Below are 5,583 nucleotides of genomic sequence, written 5' to 3' on the forward strand. Positions count from 1 at the left end.
TATTTGAGTTAATTTTATATCCAGCCACTTTGCTGAAGTTGTTTATCAGGTTTAGTATTTCTCTGGTGGAACTTTTGGGATCACTTCAATATACTATCATATCATCTGCAAATAGTGATATTTTGACTTCCTCCTTTCCAATCTGTATCCCTTTGATCTCCTTTTGTTTTCTGAGTGCTCTGGCTAGGACTTCCAGAACTATATTGAATAAGTAGGGAGAGAGTGGGCAGCCTCGTCTAATCCCTCGTTTTAGTGGGATTGCTTCACGTTTCTCTCCATTTAGTTTAATGTTAGCTACTGGTTTGCTTTATATGGCTTTTACTATGTTTAGTTATGGGCCTTGAATTCCTATTCTTTCCAGGACTTTTATCATGAAGGAGTATTGAATGTTTTCAAATGCTTTCTCAGCATCTGATGAAATTATCAGGTGGTTTTTATCTTTGAGTTTGTTTATATAATGGATTATGTTGATGGTTTTCCATATATTAAACCATCCCTGCATACCTGGGATGAAGCCTGCTTGATCATGATGGAGGATTGTGTTGATGTGTACTTGAATTCGGTTTGCAAGAATTTTATTGAGTAATATTGCGTCAATATTCATAAAGGAAATTGGTCTGAAGTTCTCCTTTGTTGGGTCTTTGTGTGGTTTAGTTATAAGAGTAATTGTGATTTCACAGGAGGAATTTGGTAGTGCTTTCAATTTTGTGGAATAGTTTGGATAGTATTTGTATGAGGTCTTCTATGAAGGTCTGATAGGATTCTGCACTGAACCCATCTGGACCTGGGCTATTTTTGGTTAGGAGACTTTTAATGACTGCTTCTATTTCTTTAGGGGTTATGGGGTTGTTTTGATGGTTTATCTGTTCCTGATTTTACTTCAGTACCTGGTATCTGTCTAGGAAATTGTCCATTTCCTCCAGATTTTCAAGTTTTGTTGAATATAGGCTTTTGTAGTTAAGATCTGATGATTTTTTTTAATTTCCTCTGATTCTGTTGTTATGTCTCCCTTTTCATTTCTGATTTTGTTAATTTGCACACACACTCTGTGTCCTCTGATTAGTCTGGCTAAGGTTTATCTATCTTGTTGATTTTCTCAAAGAACCAGCTTTTGGTTCTGTGGATTTTTGTATAGTCCTATTTGTTTCTACTTGGTTGATGTCAGCTCTGAGTTTGATTATTTCCTGCCTTCTACTCCTCCTAGTTATAGTTGCTTTTTTTGTTCTAGAGCTTTTACGTGTGCTGTCAAGCTGCTCACATATGCTCTCTCCTGTTGCTTTCAACATTGGTTTCAGTTCTCCGTGAGGGCAGCAACTAGAAGGGCCTGCCTCTCCTTCTCCTGGGTCCCTTTGTGCAGGGGTTCCTGATGGTTTTAGGTGTTTTCCTCTAGAGTCAGAGATGTGGGCAGAGTGTAGTCTCCTCTTGTTTGCCCCTCTGAATGTCTAGATCTCTCTCCCACAGGATTTGGGTGCAGGGAGCTGTTTGACTAGGTCTGTTCAGATCTGGGCACAGTCTGGACCGTAAGGCTCCTACAGCTTGACTCTCCCTATCTTCCTGAGCCCAGAGCTACATATAGATTGTTAAAGATATATTTTTAACTGTTAGCATTTTTTATTGGATATATTTCTTTATTTACAATCCAAATGTTATTCTCTTTGGTGGCTTTCTGTCCATAAGCCCCCTATCCCCTCCCTGTCACCCATAAGTTTCCCCCCATCCTACCCCCCCCTTACTGTCCCCTGCACTGGGAGGGGTGTCCAATCTTGGCATGACCAAGGGCTTCCCCTTCCATTGGTGCTCCAACCAGGCTATTCTCTGCTACTTATGCAGTTGGAGTCCTGTGTCAGTCCATGTATAGACTTTGGGTACTGGTTTAGTCCCTGGAAGCTCTGGTTAGTTGGCATTATTGTTCTTATGGGGTTGCAAACCCCTTCAGCTCTTTTAATCCTTCCCCAAATTCCCCCAAAGTGGATCCAGTTCTCAGTTGAGTGGTTTGCTGCTAGTATTCAACTCTGTATTTGACATGCTTTGGTGGTGTCTCTCAGGAGACATCTATATCCGGTCCCTTTCAGCATGTACTTTTTAGTTTCATCAGACTTACCTAGCTTTGGTATATATATGTGTGTGTGTGTGTGTGTGTGTGTGTGTGTGTGTGTGTGTGTGTGTGTGTGTGTGTGCCACATGTGGAGCAGGCTCTTAATGACTGTTCTTCCAGTCTCTGTTCTATACTTTGCCTCCATATCCCCTCCTATGAATATTTTTGTTCCCCCTTTTAAGAAGGAGTGAAAGCATCCACATTTTCGTCATCCTTCTTCTTGAGCCTCCTGTGCTCTGTGGATTGCATCTTGGGTAACTTAAGCTTTTGGGCTAATATCCACTTATCAATGAGTACATACCATATGTGTTTTTCTGTGATTGGGTTACCTCATCCAAGATATTTTTCTTGTTCATTCCATTTGCCTATGAATGTCATGAAGTCATTGTTTTTATAGCAGAGTAGTACTCCTTTGTGAAGATTTACCATATTTTTGGAATCCATTTCTCCATTGAAGGGCATCTGGGTTCTTTAGAGCTTCTGGTTATTATAAATAAGGCTGCTTTGAACATAGTAGAGCATGTGTCTTTTTTGTATGTTGGAGCATCTTTTGGGTATATGCCCAGGAAAAGTTCAGATGGGTCCTCAGGTAGTGGAATGTCCAATTTTCTGAAGAGTCTCCAGTCTGATTTCAGAGTAGTTGTACCAGTTGCAGTCCCACCAACAATGGAGGAGTGTTCCTCTTTCTCCACATCCTTGCCAGCATCTGCTGTCCCCTCAGTTTCTTATCTTAGCCATTCTGATTGGTGTGAAGTAGAATCTCAGGGTTGTTTTGATTTGCATTTCCCTGATTACTAAGGATGGTGAAAACTTCTTTAGGTGCTTATTGGCCATGAGATATTCCTCAGCTGAGAAATTTTCGTTTAGCTCTACACCCCATTTTTAATTTTAATTTGGTTCTCTGGAGTCTAACTTCTTTTGTTCTTAGCCCTTTATCAGATGTAGGACTGGTAAAGATCTTTTCCAAATCTGTTGGTTGCTGTTTTGTCCTAACCACAGTGTCCTTTGCCTTACAGAAGTTTTTCAGTTTTATGAGGTCCCATTTGTCGATTCTTGATCTTAGAGCATAGGCCATTAGTGTTATGTTCCGAAAATTTTACCCATTGCCCATGTGTTTGAGATTCTTCCCCACTTTTTCTTCTATTAGTTGGAGTGTATCTGGTTTGATGTGGGGGTCCTGGATCTACTTGGACTTAAGCTTTGTACAGGGTGTTGAGAATGGATGGATTTGCATTCTTCTACATGCTCACCTCAAGTTGAGCCAGCACTATTGACCATAGGTGTGTTGGTTCATTTCTGGGTTTTCTATTCGGTTCCACTGATCTGTCTACCTGTCTCTGTATGAATACTATACAGTTTTTGTGACTATTGCTCTGCAATACTGCTTGAGGTTAGGGATAGTGATTTCCCCAGAAGGTTTTTTGTTGTTGTTGTTGTTGAGTATAATTTTCAGTATCCTGGATTTTTTTTATTCTAAATGAGTTTGCAGATTGCTCTTTCTATCTCTATGAAAAATTGAGTAGGAATTTTGATGGGGATTGCATTAAATCTGTAGATTACTTTTGGCAAAATGGCCATTTTTACTATCCTGCCAACCCGTGAACATGGGAGCATGGGAGATCTTACCATCTTCTGAGATCTTCTTCAATTTCTTTCTTTAGAGACTTGAAGCTCTTGTCATACAAATCCTTTACTTGCTTGGTTAAAGTCAGACCATGTATTTTATACTATTTGGGACTATTGTGAAGGGTGTCATTTTCCTTATTTCTTTCTCAGCCTGTTTATCCTTTGAGAAAAGGAAGATTAATGATTTTTATTTAAGTTAATTTTATACCCAGACATTTTGCTGAAGTTGTTTATCAGGTTTAGTAGTTCTCTGGTGGAAACTTTCAGCTCACGTAAGTATACTAGTATATCATCTGCAAATAGTGATATTTTGACTTTTTCCCTTACAATTTGTATCCGTTTGACCTCCTTTCATTGTCTGATTGCTCTGGCTAGGACATTGAGTACTATATTGAATAAGTAGGGAGAGAGTGAGCAGCCTTGTCTAGTCCCTGATTTTAGTGGGATTGCTTCAAGTTTCTCTCCATTTAGTTTGATGTTATATACTCATTTCTTGTACACTGCTTTTACCATGTTTAGATATGGGCCTTGAATTCCTGATCGTTCCAGGACTTTTATCATGAAGGGGTGTTGTATTTTGTCAAATGCTTTCTCAGCATCTAATGAAATGATCATGTGGTTTTTATCTTTGAGTTTGTCTATGTAGTGGATTACATTGATGGATTTTCATATATTAAACCATCCCTGCATCCCTGGGATGAAGCCTACTTGATCATGATGGATGATCTTTTTAATGTGTTCTTGAATTCAGTTTGCAAGAATTTTATTGAGTATTTTTGCATTGATATTCATAAGGGAAATTGGTCTGAAGTTCTCTTTCTTTGTTGGGCCTTTGTGTGGTTTCAGTATAAGAGTAATTGTGGCTTCATAGAAGGAATTTGGTAGTGCTCTGTATGTTTCTATCTTGTGAACTAGTTTGGACAGTATTTTAATGAGGTATTCTATGTATGGCTGATAGAATTCTGCACTAGAACCATCTGGTCAGGGGCTCTTTTTAGTTGGCAGAATTTAATAAATGCTTCTATTTCTTTAGGAGTTATTGGGTTGTATAGATTTATTTATTTATTTTTTGTTCTTGATTTAACTTTGGTACCTGCTATCTGTCTAGAAAATTGTCCATTTCATCCAGATTTTCCAGTTTTGTTGAACACAGGCTTTGGTAATATGATTTGATGATGTTTTCTTTTTAATTTCCTCAGATTCTGTTCTTATGTCTCCTATTTCATTTCTGATTTTGTTAATTTGGATACAATCTCTATTTCCTCTGGTTAGTCTGGCTAGGGTTTATCTATCTTGATGATTTTTCTCAAAGAACTAGCTCCTGGTTTTGTTGATTCTTTGTATAGTCCTTTGTGTTTCTACTTGGTTGATTTCAACCATGAGTTTGATTATTTCCTGTCTTCTACTTCTCTTGAGTGAATTTGTTTCTTTTTGTTCTAGAGCTTTTAGGTGTGCTGTCAGGTTGCTGACATATGTTCTCTCCTGTTTCTTTCTGCAGGCACTCAGAGCTATGAGTTTTCCTCCTAGCACTGCTTTCATTGTGTCCCATAAGTTTGGGTATGTGGTACCTTCATTTTCAATAAATTCAAAGTGGTCTTTAATTTTTTTCTTTATTTCTTCCTTGACCAAGTTGTCATTGAGTAGAATGTTGTTCACCTTCCACATACATGTGGGCTTTCTGTCCTTATTGTTGTTATTCAAGACCAGGCTTAGTCTATGGTGATCTGATAGGATGCATGGGATTATGTCTATCTTCCTGTATCTGTTGAGTCCTGTTTTGTGACTGATTATGTGATGAATTTTGGTGAATTTACCATGAGGTGCTGAGAAGGTATACCCTTTTGTTTTAGAATGGAATGTTC

This window comes from Rattus norvegicus, chromosome X, assembly GCF_036323735.1.
Source record: "Rattus norvegicus strain BN/NHsdMcwi chromosome X, GRCr8, whole genome shotgun sequence".
Classification (NCBI taxonomy): domain Eukaryota; kingdom Metazoa; phylum Chordata; class Mammalia; order Rodentia; family Muridae; genus Rattus; species Rattus norvegicus.